The sequence below is a fragment of the Delphinapterus leucas genome, chromosome 2 (assembly GCF_059928025.1).
Source record: "Delphinapterus leucas isolate spDelLeu-1000000601 "Yukka" chromosome 2, BTC_Dleu_Yukka2, whole genome shotgun sequence".
NCBI classification, from domain to species: domain Eukaryota; kingdom Metazoa; phylum Chordata; class Mammalia; order Artiodactyla; family Monodontidae; genus Delphinapterus; species Delphinapterus leucas.
The window spans coordinates 93327550-93351384 of NC_143130.1; the positions used below are offsets into that span (position 1 = coordinate 93327550).

Sequence of the window (23835 nt, forward strand, 5' to 3'; positions counted from 1 at the left end):
GGGGGGATGTCCAAGGCAGAAGCCTGTCTTTTATAACCTAATCTTGAAGCTGACATATCCTTACCTCTGTCATATGTTATGGGTCACACAGACCAATTAATTTGTAAATTAATAGTGTTCCAGATTTTAAAAAGTATAGCATTCTCAGTTAAATATAATTTTCAGATAAACATCAAAATTTAGTATATCGCAATAAAGTGAGTCACATGAATTTTTCGGTTTCCTAGTGCACGTATAAGTTATGTTTACACTATAATGTAGTCTAGTAAGTGTGCAACAGCATTATGTCTGAAAAGACAATGCACATACCTTAATTAAAAAATACTGTTGGATAGCATTTTACCCACAGAACTTCTTTCAAAATTAGAGTCAATCCTCTTAAACCCTGGCACTGCTTTATCAACTAACTTTATGTAATACAGTAAGTCCCCTACATACGAATGAGTTCTGTTCCGAGAGTGCGTTCGTAAGTCCAATTTGTTCGTTAAGTCCAACAAAGTTAGCCTAGGTACCCAACTAACACAATTGGCTATATAGTACTGGACTGTAATAGGTTTATAATACTTTTCACACAAATAATACATAAAAAACAAACACGAAAAATAAAGAAGACATTTTTAATCTTACAGTACAGTACCTTGAAAAGTACAGTAGTATAGTACAACAGCTGGCATACAGGGGCTGGCATCGAGTGAACAGGCGAGAAGAGTTACTGACTGGAGGAGGGAGAGGTGGTGGGATCACCAGCAATAGGAGACGGAGGGCAAGATGCAATTTCACTCACGCCCGACACTGTCAGCACAGGTTCTGGTTGCTCGCTGGATTCAATTCTATCTATCCTCTTGAAAGAACGATCCAGTGATGTCTGAGTAGTAGCTCTTTTTTTCTTGTCAGAAATGACACGGTAGCACTGGATTGCATTCTGAATGGCCGCTGCAACCTTCGTGTACCATTCTATGTTCGGGTCCTGTGCCTCAAAAACTAACAGTGCCTCCTCAAATAAAAAAAATCACCTTGATATTTCCTGCGTCATGAATCTCTTCAGTTCTTCAGTTACTTCTTCCTCCTCTTGTCTCTCTTCGTCCTTTCTCTGGGCCTCCAATTCCATCAGATCTTCACTAGTATGCTCTCCATGTTGCACAGCCAGGAGTTCAATGAAGTCGTCCTCTTGCAGATCTAGCTCCACCTTCTCTCTGAGGGTCACTAAGTTGCTGAAGAGCTCTTTGGACTCCTCATCCACCTTCTCAAATACACGAAAATCATGAACAAAGGTTCTTCCAAACCCCATTCATGGTGACGGCCATAACCTCACGCCAAGCAAAATCAATGGTTTTTATGGCCTTGTAGATGTTATAGTCCTTCCAAAATTGTCGCAAGGTTGTTTCTGATTCGTCACTTGCCTTTACCGCCTGACGAAAAGTATTATGTAAATAATATTTCCTGAAAGTCACTATAACTCCCTGGTCCATAGGTTGGATGAATGACACAGTATTCGATGGCAGATGCACTACTTTGACGTTGGGATGAAAGTCATCCATGAATGGGGGTGGCCCAGAGCACTGTTGAGCAGCAAAAGAATGTTGAATGGGACGTCCTTCTCCAAGCAATATTCCTCTACCTCTGGGATAAAGTGGTGGAAAAACCAGTGCTGGAAAATGGCCTGTGTAACCCAGGCTTTGGGGTTACTCTTCCACACAACAGGAAGAGAGCCCTTGGCTATGTTTTTAAGGGCTCTTGGGTTCTCTGAATGATAAACTAAGAGAGGCTTCAGCTTCATATCACCAGAAGCATTGCCACCAAACAACAGAGTTAGCCTATCCTTTGCTGCTTTATAGCGGGGCAACCACTTTTCCTCCTTACTGATATAACTTTGGTCTGGCATCCTCTTCCAGTACAGTCCTGACTCATCTACAATGAAAACCTGTGCCTTCATCAATAATTTCGCAAAGTGTTTCAGGAAATTCCTGGGCAGCTACCATACCTGCATTCGCTACTTCACCACATACTTTTTTTTTTTATTGGGGTAAAATTGCTTTACAATGTTGTGTTAGTTTCTGCTGTATAACGAAGTGAGTCAGCTATATGTATACATATATCCCCTCCCTCTTGGACCTCCCTCCAATCCCCACCCCCATCCCACCCAGCTAGGTCATCACAGAGCACCAAACTGAGCTCCCTGTGCTTTATAGCAGGTTCCCACTGCTATCTATTTTACACACAGTAGTGTATTTATGTCAAACCTAATCTCCCAATTCATCTCACCCTCTCCTTCCCGCCCTGTGTCCACACGTCCTTTCTCTACATCTGCATCTCTATTCCTGTCCTGGAAATAGGTTCATCTGTACTATTTTTCTAGATCCCACATATATGCAGTAATATACGATATTTGTTTTTCCCTTTCTGACTTACTTCACTCTGTATGACAGTCTCTAGGTCTATCCACCTCATTACAAATAGCTCAATTTCGTTTCTTTTTAAGGGTGAGTAATATTCCATTGTATATACGTGCCACATCTTCTCTATCCATTCATCTGTCAATGGGCATTTAGGTTGCTTCCATGACCTGGCTTTTGTAAATAGTGCTGCAGTGAACATTGGGGTGCATGTGTCTTTTTGAATTATGGTTTTCTCAGGGTATATGCCCAGTTGTGGGATTGCTGAGTCATATGGTAATTCTATTTTTAGTTTTTTAAGGAACCGCCATACTGTTCTCCATAGTGGCTGTATCAATTTACATTCCCACCAACAGTGCAAGAGGGTTCCCTTTTCTCCACACCCTCTCCAGCATTTACTGTTGGTAGATTTTTGATGATGGCCATTCTGACCAGTGTGAGGTGATGCCTCATTGTAGTTTTGATTTGCATTTCTCTAATAATTAGTGATGCTGAGCAGCTTTTCATGTGCTTCCTGGCCATCTGTATGTCTTCTTTGGAGAAATGTCTATTTAGTTCTTCTGCCCAGTTTTGAATTGGGTTGTTTGTTTTTTTGATATTGAACTGCATGAGCTGATAATATATTTTGGAGATTAATCCTTTGTCCATTGATTTGTTTGCAAATATTTTCTCCCATTCTGAGGGTTGTCTTTTCATCTTGTTTATAGTTTCCTTTGCTGTGCAAAACGTTTTACGTTTCATTAGGTCCCATTTGTTTATTTTTGTTTTTATTTCCATTACTCTAGGAGGTGGGTCAAAAAAGATCTTGCTGTGATTTATGTCAAAGAGTGTTCTTCCTCTGTTTCCCTCTAAGAGTTTTAGAGTGTCTGGTCTTACATTTACGTCTTTAACACATTTTGAGTTTATTTTTGTGTATGGTGGTAGGAGTGTTCTAATTTCATTCTTTTACATGTAGCTGTCCAGTTTTCCCAGCACCACTTATTGAAGAGACTGTCTTTTCTCCATTGTATATCCTTGCCTCCTTTGTCATAGATTAGGTGACCATAGGTGCATGGGTTTATCTCTGGGCTTTCTATCCTGTTCCATTGATCTATATTTCTGTTTTTGTGCCAGTACCATGTTGTCTTGATTACTGTAGCTTTGTAGTATAGTCTGAAGTCCAGGAGCCTGATTCCTCCAGCTCTGTTTTTTTTCCCTCAAGACTGCTTTGGCTCTTCAGGGTCTTTTGTGTCCCCATACAAATTTTAAGATTTTTTGTTCTAGTTCTGTAAAAAACGCCATTGGCAATTTGATAGGGATGGCATTGAATCTGTAGATTGCTTTGGGTAGTATAGTCATTTTCACAATATTGACTCTTCCAATCCAAGAACATGGTATATCTCTCCATCTGTTGGTATGATCTTTAATCTCTTTCATCAATGTCTTATAGTTTTCTGCATACAGGTCTTTTGTCTCCCTAGGTAGGTTTATTCCGAGGTATTTTATTCTTTTTGTTGCAATGGTAAATGAGAGTGCTTCCTTAATTTCTCTTTCAGATTTTTCATCATTAGTGTAGAGGAATGCAAGAGATTTCTGTGCATTAATTTTGTATCCTGCAACTTTACCAAATTCATTGATTAGCTCTAGTAGTTTTCTGGTGGCATCCTTAGGATTCTCTATGTAGAGCATCATGTCATCTGCAAACAGTGACAGTTTTACTTCTTCTTTTCCAATTTGTATTCCTTTTATTTCTTTTTCTTCTCTGATTGCCGTGGCTAGGACTTCCAAAACTATGTTGAATAATGGTGGTGAGAGTGGACATACTTGTCTTGTTCCTGATCTTAGAGGAAATGCTTTCAGTTTTTCACCATTGAGAATGATGTTTGCTGTGGGTTTGTCGTATATGGCCTTTATTATGTTGCAGTAGGTTCCCTCTATCCCACTTTCTGGAGAGTTTTTATCATAAATGGGTGTTAAATTTTGTCAGAAGCTTTTTCTGCATCTATCAAGATGATCATATGGTTTTTATTCTTCAATTTGTTAATATGGTGTATCACATTGATTGATTTGCATATATTGAAGAATCCTTGCATCCCTGGGATAAATCCCACTTGATCATGGTGTATGATCCTTTTAATGTGTTGTTGGATTCTGTTTGCTAGTATTTTGTTGAGGATTTTTGCATCTATATTCATCAGTGATATTGGTCTGTAATTTTCTTTTTTTATAGTATCTTTGTCTGGTTTTGGTATCAGGGTGATGGTGGCCTCATAGAATGAGTTTGGGGGTGTTCCTTCCTCTGCAATATTTTGGAAGAGTTTGAGAAGGATGGGTGTTAGCTCTTCTCTAAATGTTTGATGGAATTCACCTGTGAAGCCATCTGGTCCTGGACTTTTGTTTGTTGGAAGATTTTTAATTATAGTGTCAGTTTCATTACTTGTGATTGGTCTGTTCATATTTTCTATTCCTTCCTGGTTCAGTCTTGGAAGGTTATACCTTTCTAAGAATTTGTCCATTTCTTCCAGGTTGTCCATTTTATTGGCATAGATTTGCTTCTAGTAGTCTCTTAGGATGCCTTGTATTTCTGCAGTGTCTGTTGTAACTTCTCCTTTTCCATTTCTAATTTTATTGATTTGAGTCCTCTCCATTTTTTTCTTGATGAGTCTGACTAATGGTTTATCAATTTTGTTTATTTTCTCAAAGAACCAGCTTTTAGTTTTATTGATCTTTGCTACTGTTTTCTTTGTTTCTATTTCATTTATCTCCGCTCTGATCTTTATGATTTCTTTCCTTCTGCTAACTTTGGGTTTTGTTTGTTCTTCTTTCTCTAGTTCCTTTAGGTGTAAGGTTAGATTGTTTATTTGAGATTTTTCTTGTTTCTTGAGGTGAGATTGAATTGCTATAAACTTCCCTGTTAGAACTGCTTTTACTGCACCCCATAGGTTTTGGGTCATCGAGTTTTCATTTTCATGTGTGTTTCTATGCACTTTTTTTAATTTCCTCTTTGATTTCTTCAGTGATCTCTTGGTTATTTAGCAGCGCACTGTTTATACTCCATGTATTTGTGTTTTTTACAGGGTTTTTTTTCCTGTAATTGATTTCTAATCTCATAGCACTGTGGTCGGAAAAGATGCTTGATACAATTTCAGTTTTCTTAAATTTTCCAAGGCTTGATTTGTGACCCAAGATGTGATCTATCCTGGAGAATGCTCTGTGAGCACTTGAGAAGAAACTGTATTGTGCTGCTTTTGGGTGGAATGCCCTGTAAATATCAGTTAAATCTATCTGGTCTATTGTGTCATTTAAAGTTTGTGTATCCTTATTTATTTTCTGTCTGGATGATCTGTCCATTGGTGTAAGTGGGGTGTTAAAGTCCCCCACTATTATTGTGTTACTGTCAATTTCCCCTTTTATGGCTGTTAGCATTTGCCTTATGTACTGAAGTGCTCCTATGTTGAGTGCATAAATATTTATAATTGTTATATCTTTTTCTTGGGTTGGTCCCTTGATTAACCCAAGATCATTATGTGGTGTCCTTCCTTATCTCTTGTAACAGTCTTTATTTTAAAGTCTATTTTATCTGATATGAGTATTGCTACTCCAGCTTCCTTTTGATTTCCATTTGCATGGAATATCTTTTTCCTTCCCCTCACTTTCAGTCTGTATGTGCCCCTAGGTCTGAAGTGGGTCTCTTGTAGACAGTATATATATGGGTCTTGTTTTTGTATCCATTCAGCCAGTCTGTGTCTTTTGGTGGGAGCATTCAATCCATTTACATTCAAGGTAATTATTGATATGTATGTTCCTATTACCATTTTCTTGTTTTGGGTTTGTTTTTGTGGGTCTTTTTTTAATATTATCTATCTATCTATATATATATTTATTTTATTTATCTGGCTGCATTGGGTCTTCAGTTGTGGCACGCAGGCTCTTCGTTGCAGTGTGCAGGCTTCTCTCTAGTTGCGGTGCACAGGCTCCAAAGCATGCTGGCTTAGTTGCTCTGCAGCATGTGGGATCTTAGTTCCCCAACCAGGGCCCAAACCTGCATCCCCTGCATTGGAAGGCGGTTTCTTAACAACTGGACCACCAGGGAAGTCCCTGCCTTTTTCTTCTTTTGTGTTTCCTGCTTAGAGAAGTTCCTTTAGCATTTGCTACAAAGCTGGTTTGGTGGTGCTGAATTCTCTTAGCTTTTGCTTGTCTGTAAAGCTTTGATTTCTCCATCAAATCTGAATGAGATCCTTGCTGGGTAGAGTAACCTTGGTTGTAGGTTTTTCCCTTTCATCACTTTAAATATATCCTGCCACTCCCTTCTAGCCTGCAGAGTTTCTGTTGAAAAATCAGCAATAACCTATGGGGATTCCCTTGTATGTTATTTGTTGCTTTTCCCTTGCTGCTTTTAATTTTTTTCTTTGAATTTAATTTTTGTTAGTTTGATTAATATGTGTGTCTTGGTGTGTTTCTCCTAGGGTTTATCCTGTATGGGACTCTCTGTGATTCCTGGACTTGGGTGGCTATTTCCTTTCCCATGTTAGGGAAGTTTTCGACTATAATCTCTTCAAATATTTTTTCAGACCGTTTCTCTTTCTCTTCTTCTTCTGGGACCCCTATAATTCGAGTGTTGGTGCATTTAATGTTGTCCCAGAGGTGTCTGAGACTGTCCTCAATTCTTTCCATTCTTTTTTCTTCATTCTGCTCCTCAGCAGTTATTTCCACCGTTCTATCTTCCAGCTCACTTATTCGTTGTTCTGTCTCAGTTATTCTGCTATTGATTCCTTCTAGAGTATTTTTCATTTCAGTTATTGCGTTGTTCATCACTGTTTGTTCAGTAGTTCTTCTAGGTCTTTGTTAAACATTTCTTGTATTTTCTCGATCCATGCCTCCATTCTATTTCTGAGATTTTGGATCAGCTTTACTACCATTACTCTGAATTCTTTTTCAGGTAGGTTGCCTATTTCCTCTTCATTTATTTGGTCTTCTAGGTTTTTACCTTGCTCCTTCATCTGTAACATACATTTTTGTCACTTCATTGTTTTTTTGATGGGTGGGGCTGTGTTCCTGTCTTAGCGACTGTTTGGCCTCAGGTGTCCAGCATTGGGGTTTGCAGGCAGTTGGGTAGAGCCAGGTCTTTGTTCCAAGATGAGGACCTCCAGGAGACCTCACCCCGATTAATATTCCCTGGGGTCTGAAGTTCTCTGTTAGTCCAGTGGTTTGGACTCGGCCCTCCCACCACAGGACCTCAGGCCCAACCCCCAGTCTGGGAGCCAAGATCCTGCAAGCTGCTTGGTTTGACCAAAACAAAAAGTGGGGGGGCAGAACAATAACAAAGAATAAAAAATAAAATAAAATTAGAAAAATAAAAAAAATTATTAGAAAAAATAAAAATATAAGTGAAACAACAGCAAGGTAAAACAGAACCACAACAGCAAAAAAAAAAAAAAAAAAGCCAGAAAATGCCTTGGCCATGTGGGGCAGGGCTTTGGCGGAAGCAGGGCTTTGGCATGGGGTGCGGCCAGAGGGGGCTTCAGAGCGCAGATCAGGACCTCAGCAGGCTCCCTGGGGCCCAAATGGGTGGGGGAAATGCTGGCCCATTCCCTCCTATCCCTCAGGGGTCTCTTTCCATTTCCACTGATCTCACTGTGGGTGGGCCCCTCCCGAGCGTGGGAACCCCTCCCCTCCCACAGCCGCCCCTCAGGGGCACAGGTCCTGTCCCGCCTCCACTTCTCCTCCCCACTTCTCCCCCCCGACATCCTACCCGGTCGCTCGGGGGTTCCTCCCGACCCCTTAGGTGTCCGAGGTCCCCCACCAGCACCTGGTAGGTGCCCTAGTTGTGAGGAGATGCAAACTCCACGCCCTCCTACTCCTCCATCTTGACCTCCCCAGTTTCTCGCCATTTACCTTTACATTGTGAAGGCTGGCTCTAGCCTTGAACCAATGAAACCTGCCACGGCTGGCATGAAAAGATGCGCTCTCTGATTATTTGCTGTGCTTCTTCTTCAAGTCTTCATAAAGGCTTTTAGCTTTCTCTTGAATCAGCATTAAGCTGAGCAGGACTCAATGCTGATGCTGATCCTGCATCCACACACTGAGAAGCTTCTCCATCTCCTCCGTCTCTTGTCCACACTTCTTCAATATTATTGTCAACATCATCGGCACAGCAGACTTCACATGTTCCATGATCTTGTCCTTGTTCTTTAGAACTGTGCCAATGGTGGAACGATTCATGTTATAATAATGAGTGGCAGCTACCATCTTTTTGCCTCTCTCCACTCTCTCAATTATTTTCAGTTTGTTTACATCGTTATCGCTTGATGTTTCTTAGCAGTACCAGCTACATCACCACTGCTTTTACGCTTGTTTCCGGACATCCTGGGCTTGAAATAAAGATATTGTACTACTGTACTCTATACAGTACTGTAAAGTACACAAAAGCACAACCACTTGTAGAGGATGCATGCACGTGACAATGTACGCCAGACACATGAACTTACTTACATGATTGGACATGCAAATTCACGTTCGCATCTTTGAAAGTTCACAACTTGAAGGTTCGTACTTAGGGAACTTACTGTATTCTAAATCCTCTGTGGTCATTTCAACAATCTTCACAGCATCTTTACCAGGAGTAGATTTCATCTCAAGAAATCACTTCCTTTGTTCATCCATAAGAAACAACTCTTCATCCACTCAAGTTTTATCATGAGATGGCAGCAATTCAGTCACACCTTCAGGCTCCACTTCTAATTCTAGTTCTCTTGCTATTTCTTGCTACCACATCTGCTGAAGCCTTTAACTCCTCAAAGTCATCCATGAGGGTTGGAATCAACTTCTTCCAAACTCCTATGGATACTGATATATGAAATCATGAATCATGAAAGTTCTTTTTTTTTTTTTTTTTTCCTTTCGGGAGAAGGAAAGATTGATTTATTACTTGCAGCTAGTAAGGAGAACACCTGGTGATCTTTCCCAAAGCAGTGTCTCCACAAATGTTCTTAATGACATCCAGAATGGTGAATCCTTTCCAGAAAGCTTTCTATTTAGTTTACCCAGATCCATCAGAGGAATCACTATCTATGGCAGCTATAACCTTACAAAATGTGTTTCTTAAATAATAAGACTTGAAACTGTTAATTACTCCTTGATCCATGGGCAGCAGAATGGATGTTATGCTAGCAGGCATGAAAACAACATGAGGGACTTCCCTCGTGGTCCACTGGTTAAGACTCAGAGCTCCCAATACAGTGGGCACGGGTTTGATCCCTGGTCAGGGAACTAAGATCCCGCATGCCACTCAGCGCAGCCAAAACAAAAAACAAAAAAAACACATGAATCTCATTGTACAACTCCATCAGAGCTCTTGGGTGACTGGGTCCATTGTCAATAAGAGTAATATTTTGAAATGAATCTTTTTTTCTGAGCAGTAGGTCTCAACAGTGGGCTCAAAATATTCAGTAAACCATGTGGTCAACTGATGTGATGTCATCCAGGCTTTGTTGTTCCATTTACACAGCACAGGCAGAGTAGATTTAGCATAATTCTTAAGGGCCCTGGGATTTTCAGAATGGTAAATGAGTATTGGCTTTAACTTAAAGTCACCAGCTGTATTAGCCCCTAACAAGAGAATCAGCTTGTCCTTTGAATCTCTGAAACCAGATATTGACTTCTCCTCTCTAGCTATGAAAGTCATAGAGGGCATCTTCTTCCAATATAAAGCTGTTTCATCTACACTGAACTCTGTTGCTTAGTGTAGCCACCTTCATTAATTATCTTAGCTAGGTCTTCTGGATAACTTGCTGCAGCTTCTACATCAGCCCTTGCTGCTTCACCTTGCACTTTTATGTTATGGAGACAGCTTTCCTTAAACCTCATGAACCAACCTTGACTGGCTTCAAACTTTTCTTCTGTAGCTTCCTCACTCTCTCAGCCTTCACAGAATTGAACAGCGTTAGGGCCTTGCTCTGGATTAGGCTTTGGCTGAAGGGAATGTTGTGGCTGGTTTGATCTTCTATCTGGACCAATAAAACTTTCTCCCTATCATCAGTTAGGCTGTTTTGCTTTCTTATCATTTGTGTATTCACTACAGTAACACTTTTAATTTCCTTCAAGAACTTTTCCTTTGCATTCATAACTTAGCTCACTGTTTGGTGCAAGAGGCCTAGCTTTCAAGTCTATCTGGGCTTTTGACTGGTTGCCTCACTAAGCTCAATCATTTCCAGCCTTGGATTTAAAGTGAGAGATGTGCAACTCTTCCATTCACTTGAACACTCAGAGGCCATTGTAGGGTTATCGATTGGCCTAATTTCAATATTGTTGTGACTCAGGGAATAGGGAGGCCCAAGGAGACAGAGAGAGAGATGGGGTAGAGCAGTCAGAACACACACATTTATCAACTAAGTTTGCCATCTTATATAAGTGCAGCTTGTGGTGCCCCAAAACAATTATAATAGTAACATCAAAGATCACTGATCACAGATCACCATAACAGGTATAATAAAAATGAAAAAGTTTGAAATACTGTGAGAATTACCAAAATGTGACACAGAAACACAATATGAGCAAATGCTCTTGGAAAAATGGCACCAACAGGACTGCTCAACACAGTGTTATCACAAACCTTTAATTTGTAAAAAACACAGTATCTGTGAAGTACAATAAAGCAAAGCACAATAAAACAAGGTATGCCTATGTAAGTATGCCCTGTGCAACATTTAAAAATTATGCATTGTTTGTCTGAAGTTCAAATTTAACTGAGAATTCTATATTTTATCTGGCAGCCCTACCCTGGTACAACATAGGAGGGGACTACACAAGGGTGTGAAAGCCAAGAGGCAGACAGTGATCACTGGGGTCTGTCTTATAGGTTGGCTACCAGAGCTAAGTCTTCCCATACAACACTTTTTTTTTTTTTGGCTGATCAATTTCACAGTCACTCTTTCAGTGAAACTGAAAATCAAGTCATGGTCCAAAAAAAGCAATCAGTTATAGTTTTTGTTGAGATTTCATTAAATCTACAGATTAATGCAAGGGAAATGGATATATTTATAGTATGGAGTGTTCTCAGCAAGCCTTTTTATATCCTCTATTAAGTTTTATATTTTTCTTCATCTAGGTCATGCATACTTCCTGTTAGGAGTTTGCTGTTATTATAGTTTTGGTTTGTGATTATAATTTTACCTATGATAGTTTTGAGATGGTTTTGGTTGGAATATAAGACTATTACTGATTTTTGTACATTTACTTTGTAATGGCTACCTTATTGAATGTTCCTATTATTTCTAGTAACTTTTAAGTTGATTCCCTTAGGTTTTCCAGGTACGTTATAATGTCATCTGCAACTAATGATAATTTTGCCACCTCCTTTTCAATATTTAAACCTCTAATTTTGTTTTTTTGACTGATTATACTGTCTATCGAGCAGTTATCATTTTTATGAGAAAAACTTGAGCCTCAGAATAGTCTTCTGAATTGGGAGAAAATAATATACAGGAAAACTACTTTACACATTTTATTATTTAGGTTGAGGTGTAACTGTAAGTATGATGTTTCCAGACTACCCTCCCCAAATCTGCTACACAAAAAGCTTCCCAGAATTTCACTTTGTTTAAATATCCCACATCTGCGTTGCTTTGAAAGAACTTATAACAAAGTCTGCCTTCCAGAAACAGCGGAACTTTTTCCTTACCATTTCAGGCAGACATTCAAGGGGAGTTTTCACAGGACTTTAGACATGTCACTTCCCCCAAAAGTGTATTACATAAAAAGCTTTGGATCAGGAAAACAAGAATCACACATATACAGATAAATAAGGACTCCTGAAAATCCAGAATACAGTCCACAGCACAAAAACAACATAACCTAATGGGAGAGGGAGAAGAAAAGCCCAGAGAGAGAGACAGCTCACAGGGGAATGCTCTGCCAGGCATTGGCTCCCTCTCTTAAACAACAGCTGTTAATAAATCTCTTGAGCAGTGGGAGTGTCAGATTTTTTTAGCTGGGAAACAGGGGTAGCTATCTGGCTGGAAGGGAAGACTGGAGGACTTGTATTAACTGACTGCTGCTTCTGGGTAGTTAGCACACCTTTTTTACTTCGAATGCATATTACACAACAATAAAAATAACGTGTTTTCTAAAGATGCTCTTATTTATAATTTACAAACTTTTTTCTTCTTACATATGAATTCTGATTCTGGAGGGCAGCTGTGGGTTTGATGCAAATTGGTGGGGGGAAGCTAAAGCTCTCCTAAGCCACTCCTTCACACCCACAGGTCTACAAAGCACTGTTCTAAATTGTATGAAAGCATAAAGTTTAAAAAGATACGATTCTACCCATATGGGAATAGAATATAGAAAAGAGTGGATAGATGTATAACTGATTCACTTCGCCATACAGCAGAAAATAACACAACACTGTAAATCAACTACACTCCAAAAAAATTAATTAAAAATAAAAATATAAAAATAAAATATACAATTCTGACCCTCAGAAAAGCACAATCCAAAGGTGTAAAGAGAATGCAAGGAGGGAATCAAAGAAGGTGACTGAGGTAACTAACTGTTGACTACGGGCACAGTACAGAACTACTCAACCTCCAGGTTACAAATGATAACACAGATGTTCAGGGCTAAGTTGATTTTAAAATTCTGTCTTAACACTGTGTTGATGGTGGCAAAATATTCCCATGGAGGGGGGTTATAGGAACAAGGAAGGAGGTGTGTCTTTTCCTAACACACCGGGTGATGTGGTCCTAAGCCATGATGAGTCTGGAGAGGCACCTCCTCCCATGTAACAGCTTTTTGGGAAACAGGTAATATGAGCTGTTTCAAGTCCTATGGAGAGTTTAACTTGGGTCTGGAGGCTTGGAAAAAAATCCAGATGGAGTGGCTTCAATTCAATACATACTTACTGAGTACATTTGTATCAGGTACTACATTGGGGACAAAATAAGGCAAAGGTCTCTATCCTCAGAGTCAACGGAAGACGTTTTCATCTCTGACATCTCAGAATCACACTCAGGATCTTACCTGTAAATACTAACACAGGGATCCACCAACACAACTGGTCTTGCATTTTCTAGAAGTTTCTTGTCTTTGAGATTGTGTGCCATTCCTGAACAGAGTACAAAAAAATAAAATGTGAAAGGTGCTCTGGCATGCTCTTTAACTCTCAAATGCAGACCTCAGGAAAAAAACACTGCAAATTTTAGCTGATTTTGCTCTTGCTCCGTGGGAGACTGAGTTAAAGCAATTTTTAACTTAATGAACACTAACTGTGAGCCAATTTAAAACAAATATGCCAGACCAAGCCATCCTGTTTGGACAGTAATCAAAGCAAACCTCATCTTAGCCTGGATCAGTGACATCTACCAGAACCTAATGCCTGGGGAGAAAGACTAACTTAATTAATATTCCTCACTGAATTCTTGATTCTAACCACCATCCCCTCCTCCAAAACCTCTTTCTCTCCATGCTTTCTGCACCTGAGAAAATGGCAACCCACCCACCCAGCCACTTGCTCTATCTGGACACGTTAACGCATCTGCTCTAGACAATGAGTCCAGACCATGACCAAGTCCTGTCAACTCTACCCTCCAGTACATCTTAAATTTGCTTACTTTTCTCTCCCCTACCAGTACTGTAACCCAAGTCATGCATATCTCCCACCCAGACAACTGCATTAGCTTCCAAGCTGGTGTGCTTGCTTCTACCCTGTCCTCTATCAAACTCCTCAGATACATATGTGATTTAACTTGTGTATTGGATATTTCTCCCCTCAGAATGTAAGCTCCGTGAAGACAAAGACTCCTTCTGATTTTTTTTTACTGGGGTATTCCTGGTGCCTAGCACAGTACCTGGCATACAGTAGGCATCAATAAGACTTGAGAAAATAAATGAATGATAGAAGTCCTCCTGTCCACACAGACAAGTAAGGTTCAGAGTGCATTCTCTTAAGAGTCTTTTTTCCCTCAGAGCCACATGAGCCATTCCTCAAAGAGAACTGTCTTTTTACTTCCTTCCTTCATTGTACGGTGACCTTTTAGCAGAGTCTTTTAGGAAAAAAATCAGAGTGAGCTCTGAAAGAATCCAGACAGAGCCTGCCTCTTTCTAATGCTTTGGAAAGAGATGACATTTTATGAAGAAAACAAAACAAAACAAAACAATCTTAGACCTTTTGAGGCATTACTGCCATCTGGGGGCAATAATATTAATCTACAGGCAACCAAGAACTTTTCCCTCTGCCTACTAATTGTCTCAAATTTTCTGAAGTTTAACAATGATTTTAACCTTGGTATGAGTCTCCTTTTATCCATCATGGCTTCTATTCTGGAAACATATGTCCTTCAGTTCTAGGGCATTTTCTTGAATTATTTCATTGATATTTTTCTTCCCATTTTCTCTTTTGGGAATTCTTATAATTTGGATGTTAGGTCTCCTGAATTGGCTTTTAACTTTCTTATCCTTTTTCTCCCATGTTCCTCCTCTCTTTTTTTGTACTACTTTTTTAGAGGCGATATTTCTGGCTCCACCAAAATACCTCCAAAACCACCTTTGGCAAAACAAAGGTGAGGGACTTCCCTGGTGGCGCAGTGCTTAAGAATCCGCCTGCCAATGCAGGAGACACAGGTTTGAGCCCTGGTCCGGGAAGATCCCACACGTCATGGAGCAACTAAGCCCGTGCGCCACAACTACTGAGCCTGCGCTCTAGAGCCCGCGAGCCACAACTACTGAGTCCACGTGCCACAACTACTGAAGCCTGTGCGACTAGAGCCCGTGCTCCTCAACGAAAAGCCACCGCAATGAGAAGCCTGCCCACTGCAATGAAGAGTAGCCCCCGCTCGGCGCAACTAGAGAAAGCCTGTGCAGAGCAACAAAGACCCAGCACAGCCAAAAATAAAAAAAAAATTTTTAAATTAAAAAAAAAAAGCTGAGTTTATTCTTACTGAAGGAAGAGACAGCACTAACTTGACGGAGTCTTAGCCTCTTGGAGGGGGGAGGGCAAAGCTTAGTTATTTCTGAGGTTTTGCAACCTGGTTTAGGGCAGGTCTTTCAATGCTAGGGCTTATTAGGATTGGACAAGAATAACAGTTTAGTGTTGGTGGTCCCAGCAAGGAAGGATTTTGAGACGCAGATTCAAAGAGTCTAGGGGAGTAAACTGTTCCTTGATGCTATCTATTGGTAAGTTCAGCATTTAAATAGGTTTTTCCAGAATAAACAAAATTATTTACATCTGTCATTGCCTTGTGAAACAGTTCCCTGTAATAATAAAGTTACACTTGAGATGAGTGGAATAGTAAGTCTTGTAAATGCAAACAATAAGCTGTGTGGGTACAGATGGTTTCAGTTCTCAGGGGTCTCCTCACCTGATTTTCCTTCCTTTCTGTTGAATTTTCACTTCTACTATAGTATCTTCAATTTATGAGCCTTTTTTCTTCTGAAAGCTCCTTTTTAAAGCCTTCTTTCTTTGGGGGGACAAGGATATCAACAAGGACAGAAAATAGAATTTTTTAAAACAAGTTTCCCTACCAGCTTCATTGCCTCAATGTCCTCTGAGTTCCTTCTGGTGTCTGTCTTTCATGCTGGGCCTTTCTTGGATTGTCTGAGGGTGAGCCTTGGCTGTCCATGAAGAGCAATGAGACCGACAGCGGGGGTGAGGCAGGGTAGGAGGCCGGGCTGGTCAGTGCAGGATGATCGTATTAAGACTGCAGGGTTTTGCCCCTCTTGGGCTGTAAAGTTTTCCCACTGAGGAATTATCCAATTGCCTGTGGGTCAAGGAGGGCATGGAGCAAGCCTGGTTGCCAGCGTTCTCAGAGCTGAGTTACAGAAGGGGGCTGAGATGTCACCATCCAATACTGAGGTTCCCTTAATTCTAATTTTCATTACACTATCTCTGTCCTCAGCTACGCCTCTTACTTTTTTTGTCTCACTCACACTCCCCCTTTCAGAGACATCTAGTACCTCCACCACCTAATCTTTCCTGGGGGTTCTAAAAATTGGCTTGTTATGGCTTCGCCACTAACAGCTTAGTGAATTACTACTCTGCTAAGTCAGTTTCCATTCTTCCAAAATGTGGTTGCTGTCATCTGCTCACCCAGGTTCTTTGTCTTGTGGGTTTATGCATTTTGAACTTATTCCTTTTAGAAGACTTTGGATAGGCAGCAGAGATAAATGAATGTGTTCATTCAACCACATTTAACTAGGGGTCTGCATTACATTCCTAAGGTTCCCTCCAACACTAAATACTGTGATTTTAAGTGCATTTTTGTTAAAGCCAGAGTGAACATAGTTGGGAATGATACTGGAGCAAATACAACTTAGGAATCTCATGTCCAAATGCATTAGGAGAAGAGAGGTAATTAGCTTTCTCCCACCCCCAATTATCAGTCTGGGAAGGCTTTATGGATAAAGCAAAATTTGAGGAACTATTTATATGATAAGAAATACTCATTTTGACACAGAGTAGATGAAAAAATATTTTAATAACTAAACCTGAGGACTTATTTATATATTTTAAAAAGCAGCAGGAGTGGAATAAAAGAGAAGTTGAGGGAGCCTACAGCAAACTTATTCTTGATCCAGAATGCAACAGGACCTACCATCAGGCTTTAGGTAGTGAAATGGTAACAGAAAGGTGTGAAAAGAAAGATAACGTAGGAAACTTTGGTATCAATTATAAGGATAAATTGAGGGAGGAAGAGACAATACTAAAAAAAAAAAGAAGAAGAAGAAGAAGTTTTTTAAAGAAATGGAAAAGCCAATCTTCTAAAATTCATAGCGAAACGCAAAGGACCTTGATCAGCCAAAACAATACTGAGAAAGAAGAACAAAGTTGGAGGACTCCCTCTCCAATTTCCAAACTTACTATACGGCTATGGTAACCCAGAACAGTGTGTACTGGCATAAGGATAGACATATAGACCAATGGAGTATAACTGAGAGTCCAGAAATAAACCCATACATCTATGGCCAATTGATTTTCAACAAGCATGCCAAGACTATTCGACAAGAATAGTCTCTTCCATAAATGGTGCTGGGACAACTGGATACCCACACTCCTACTTCATATGATATATCAAAATTAACTCAAAATGTATCAATAGCCTAAATATAAGAGCTAAAACTATAAAACTCTTAGAAGGATACATATGGGTAAATCTTCAGGACCTTGGATTCAGAATGGATTGTTAAATATGACACAAAAAGCACAAGCAACAAAAGAAAAATGGATAAATTAGACTTTATCAAGATTGAAAACTTTTGTTCATCAAAGGACATTATCAGGAAAATGAGAAAGACAACCCATAGAATAAAAGAAAATATTTGCAAATCACATGACTAAGTCTTGGGACTTCCCTGGTGTCACAGTGGTTAAGACTCCACACTCCCAACACAGGGGGCCTGGGTTCGATCCCTGGTCAGGGAGCTAGATCCCACATGCATGCCGCAAATAAGAGTTCTCATGCCACAACTAAGGAGCCCACATGCTGCAACTAAGGAGCCCCTGAGCCTCAACTAAGGAGCCCACCTGCTGCAACTAAGACCCGGCACAACCAAATAAATATTTTTTTAAAAAAGAGTCTAGTATTCAGAATGTATAAAGAACTCTTACAACTCAACAACAAAAAGATAAACAACCCGAAGTAAAAATGGGCAAATAACTTGAATAGACATGTCTTCAAACAAATTATACGGGGACTTCCCTGGTGACGCAGTGGTTAAGAATCCGCCTGCTAATGCAGGGGACACAGGTTCGAGCCCTGGTCCGGGAAGATCCCACATGCTGCGGAGCAACTAAGCCCATGTGGCACAACTATAGAGCCTGCGCTCTAGAGCCTGCGAGCCACAACTACCGAGTCCGCGTGCCCCAGCTACTGAAGCCTGCACGCCTAGAGCCCATGCTCCTCAACAAAGACAAGCCACCCCAATGAGAAGCCCACACACCGCAACGAAGAGTAGCCCCTACTGGCCGCAACTAGAGAAAGTCCGCACGCAGCAATGAAGATCCAACGCAGCCAAAAATAAATTAATTAATTAATAAAAAAAATTAACCAATGGGCAACAGGCACATAAAAAGGTGCTCAGTATCATTAATCATTAAGGAAATGCAAATCAAAACCACGAGATAACACTTTAAGTCCATTAGGATGACTATTTTTGAAAAGTGGAAAATAAGTGTTGGAAAGGATTGGAGAAATTGGAACCCTTATGCGTTGCTGATGGAAATGTAAAATGGTGCACCTGCCGCAAAAAACAATTTGGTGGTTCCTCAAAAAGTTAAACATAGGATTACCATATGACCCAGCTATTCTACCCCTAAGTATACCGTATACAGAAGAATTGAAAACAGGGACTCAAGCAAGTACACGTACATGAATGTTCACAGCAGTATTATTCACAAACCTGAACAGTGGAAACAGTCCAAATGTCCGTCAACAGATGAATGGATAAACAAGTTATGGTACACACATACGCACAATGGAATTTTACTCAGCCATAAAGAGAAATGAAGCACTGATACATGATACAACGTGGAGGAACCTCGAAAACACTATGCTTAGTTTAAGCCAGACAAAAAAGATCACATGATTTTACTTCTGTGAAATACCCAGAATAAGTAAATCCATAGAGATAGAAAACAGTCTGGAGCTGTCAGGAACTTGGAGGAAGAAAGAGTGAAGAATGACTGCTTAACACGTATGGGGTTATCTTTTTGGGGTGGGTTAATGAAAATGTTTTGGAACTTGATAGAAGTGAATGATATTGTGAATGTTCTAAATGTCACTGATCTGTATACTTTAAACTGGTTAATTTTATTATGTGAATTTCACCTCAATAAAAAAAAAGGGGGAGATGCTGAAAGACCCACCAAAAAGGCCTTAGGAGTAAGATAGAAAAAAGCACAGTGACACAGATACAAAGAAAATCAAAACAAGGAATTATAAAACTGAGAATTTCACCCTGGAAACGATGATGGATATGAACATTCTTAGCTCAGAAAAAGGAAGCAGAGTGTACATAATCACCAAAAAAGCAAATGCAAGGATTTTCTCATTGGCAGAGCTCTGGGAATGCTGGTGGAATAGGTGAGACGAGTGATTATCATAAGACTCACTAAGATACTGAAGGGCAAGAAACCTAGAGGGCATAGAGATAGAGAAGAACCCTGCATTTCTGAGAACAAGGGAATTTGACAGAGATATCTCAGAATGGTTTAAAAGTGGATACAGGGAAGACTAGAAAAGAAAAACTATTACCCTGAGGATCAGGACCTACAGTCAGGATATCGTAATAAAAGATAGGAAGACACTGAATACCGAACAGAGACTATTCAAGCTTTAAAACCTACATCTATCTAAGTAATTTGTGAGGAAACCTTGATTATATTACAACTACACATTGTGTATATACTATACAGTAATATACACATACTACAGTACATGTGCATTGGAGCTCTATGAGTTGAACTACAGTGGACAAACTGGAAGATGTGAGGATTCACAAAGCAGTAATCTAACATTTTAATTCTCAGAAAATAGTGTCGAAAGGTTAACCTAATGAATGTATAAAGATATGCATGCAAACGTTTATTGCAGCGCTGATTCTTTTAGCAAAAGAAAAAAATTGAATTAAAGTGAATATCTACCAGAATGGAAAAAGATAATTTATGGTACCTCCATACAATGAGATATTATGAAGACATTTAAAAGGGTGAGGTAGATTTTTACGTATTGGCTTAGAAAGAGGTCCAAAACATAACTAAGTGGGAAAAAAGCATAATGTAGAACAAAATATGCACAAGAGTTTCCATTTTTTGTAAAACCAAAGCAAATGAAAAGTCCCAAGGAACAAGTTCTATAAATGCATATGTTTGTGTTAGCCTAGAATAAAGTCTAGAAGACCACACACACAACTGTCAACAGCGGTTACCTCAGGTGGTAATGATTGACAGACTGTGCTTAAGTTAATATGCCCGCAGAATAGTGCCTGGCACATAGTTAATGCTCATTACACGTTAACCACTATCATTTTCACTTTATATACTTTGACACTGAATTATTATAAAAATTACTTCTGTAATTTAAAAAAAAATGCTTGCAGAATGAGAAAAACATGAAAAGATTAATCTCATTAAGAATCAAGAAAATACAAATTAAAACATCATTTCTACCCATTAGATTGGCAAAAAATAAAACATTTATGATATCCATTTTTTTAAAGGTTGACTGAAGCAGCATTATCATGCACAACTGGTGAAAAATCAATTTGTATTATATTTATAAAGGTTTAAACATGTATATCCTTTGATCCAGCAATTCCACTTCTAGAAATTAATCCTAAAGATATAGTTGCCATATACACAAAGTGATGTGTATAAGAATGCTCACCCAGCAGTGAAAAACTGAAAATAACCCAAATAGCTATCAAGAAATGAAATTAAGACACATGGAATATTATGTAATCATTAAAAAGAACAAGATATAGCTGTATATATCAAATGGTGAATTCTCTAAGATGTTAAGTGAAAAAAAGTAAGTTGTGAATCTGTGCCAGGTAGTTTATTGCTCCTTAGCTCCAAATCTACCCTTTGCCTGTTTTGTGATCCTGGACGTTGTAAGCATTTTTCCTTTGCCCTCTGATATGATTTTAACCTCTACCAGTAGAGGGCGCCGGAGGAACTCTGATGAGGGTAGGCTTCTCCGTGCCTGGGTGCTTGCCTACCACCAAGTTTCAACAGCTCCCCTGTGGGTGTCTTCCCATTGAGTTCCCTCAGCATCCCTGTGAGCAGCTTCCCAGAATCATAGTGGCTTCCTGGTGAGTTTCATCAGCCCTCCAATTCGGCATTCCAGCACATCCAGTTTCCTGCATGCCAGCCCTTCAGTGGGCAGCAACTCAGCAAACTTTGTCATCCAGTGACATAAACCATCACATACTCTCCCATATAGTCCAATTATCAGTCCTGGAGGAAAAGAGGGACTCTTCCAAATTCTTTCCTTCCTTGAATGCTTTGCCTCAACCCTGGAGGTAGTGGCTGTTCCCTATATCGGCTATCAAATTCTTTTAGAGTTCTCTTCACCCCTTAGTTAATTCCCTATTACTAGTTAATAATTCTCTATGTCAAACTTACTCTATTTGATGTGTGGTTTCTGTCTCCTGACTGAGACCCTAGATGGATACAGTGTCTCATTTATGTTTTTAAAAACCTGTGTGTATGTGTATGCACATACCCACCCCCCCACAGCTATGTAAATGTATAGACGATAAGGAATACACCAAATTATTAACAGTGATTATTTCAGGAAAATAAGTGGGATACAAGGATAGGGTAAAAAAAAAAGGATTTTCTCATTTACTCTATATACATCTCTTGTTTTAATTTTTACAATAAACATTAATTCAAGTATTATATAATTAAAACACATCTATAATATTTAAATATATATTAATATATTTTAATATATAATATTAATAAATTTTAAAATACGGCATATATGGTAATTACATATAAAATGCCGATTTCTGGGACTTAAATTATATAATTTAAAACAAATATATATTTTTAATATATAGAGAGAAGGTATATATTTTTTATCTATATGGCATATATATAGACATATATATATATATATATATATCATGCCAATTTCTGGGAATTAACATGGTAGATGGCTGTTTCATGACTGATGTTTGCTCCTGAAAAAATAAGCTATCTAATTATAAATAGAAAAAAGAATAAACTATAAAAAGGCAATGAATAGTATGAAAAGGACAAATTCTAGGTGATGAGGATTTGAGATTATTGCATGATATCAAGAGATGCCAGAAATCATGGCACTGCTCATCATGTCAGAGTTGCACATGCAGGAAAAATGGTAACAGGAAGATGGACGACTCCAGCTTCATGATATTCAATTTAAATAGAAGTTAGTAGCTACAGTATAAGAGGACACTTATACATTTAAAGCCTGCCTAAGCCACTCCTAAAACCTGGGGGCCTTGAGTAGAAGGGAACCTAATAGATTAAACCCTTAAGTGCCAGCAATTGTCATTCCAATAATTTCCATCTTTATTTCTCAACTTTCACCCTTGCCTAATTGCCTATTTCACAGTAGCCATAGCAAAATCTACTGCTACAGTCAGAACTGTAAAGTCAGCATTCCCTAACTCCTAATTTAGCAAGGAAGCCTAAGATATAAAATTTTCTTGAAACTAAAGTGTTTTGTGACCAAATGGAGGAACTGAACTTGCAGTAGCGAAGTAGATACATGTGTCATTTATATACAGTATAGATAACTGAACCTGTGATAAGTATAAAGAGCCTTAGACTTAAGACATGGAAACTTTGGTGTGGTTAAAAAAAAAAAATCATGGCCCTGCCACTATCTAGTAATTCTTTTTTTTGTACTTAATCAGTTAGGCAGGCAGGTTTTAGAGTCAGATCTCTTGGGATCAAATCCCAGCTATACCACATATTAGAAAGTTAATCGCTCAGCCTGTTTCCTTATTTGTAAAAAGGGAACAATAGTACCTACAGCCCAGGTTTTTGAAGAATACATATAAGACATGCACAGCACCTGGTGCTTACTAAGGTCGCAATACTTGTCACGTTCACCTTTCCGAGTCTCTGTTATTTTTGTGTTTTTGATTTTGTTTCGTTTGTTTCGTTTTTACCTAAAAAATGAGAGGTCCCCACTAGATTATCTCAAAAGTCCCAAACCTGCCTTACCAGTCTGTAAGTCTACACGATCAGGATGGGTTTCTTAGGCGGTGGCGGGCTGGGAGGATGTAGAGAAAAGAGTCTAACATAAAAGTCAACGAAAGAAAAGTTTTCAGAAAGGTGGCAGATAAATCAGTAGAAACTGTCTTAGGGGAGTATACTTTAGAGAATGTGTCGGAGGAGTCAAAGTGTCAGGTATCCTGTAAAGGAAAAGGTAAGAAAAGATGCTCCTTTCTCAAAACTAGAGGATGTGAGGGGTAATCCTGCAGTGACTTAGAGGTCGAATCTGTTGATCTGTTAGTCCAAAGCTTTGAGTAGAAAGGCAGTCCCAGTTAAAGGAGCCTAGGAAAAGTCCCATTACCAGCCTCGTCTTAAAGGGCCAGACAGCACTTCTGCACTCACCGGGTAATTTGCGTGCCGAGTGAGGCAGAAAGTGTGGCTAGGTTGGTGATCATATGACAGCTCTCTTCCAGGCTTTGCTTTACTGCCTCACTCGGAATGAACTCCTAGGGCATCCTGTAAGGTGGGTTATCCTACTCTTCCCATTCCCCTTTCAACGCCCCGTCTGCACTCTCCCTTCCCCTTCCAGTTGGTCTCACCTCGCCGCCCGGTCCCCATCCCTCCCTCACTCCCTCCCTCTCCCCATTTATCCGGACCCTCGCAAACTCCCACCCTCTCTTTCTTTCCCATCGTTTCCTATTTCCCATTTTCTACGGTCGTAGCCCCCCCTCTTTCCTTTACCACCCCGTACACGCT

At 39.5% G+C, this 23835-nt stretch overlaps 1 long non-coding RNA gene across 1 annotated transcript; it reads right to left on the reverse strand.

Moving 5' to 3' along the window:
* Positions 1–603: 603 nt before the first annotated feature.
* LOC111181641 (uncharacterized) lies at positions 604–23835 on the reverse strand. The gene is made up of 2 exons (XR_002646550.2): positions 13392–23835; positions 604–1559 (listed from the first exon to the last, which is right to left on the reverse strand). It is a non-coding gene; the product is annotated as an uncharacterized LOC111181641 (long non-coding RNA).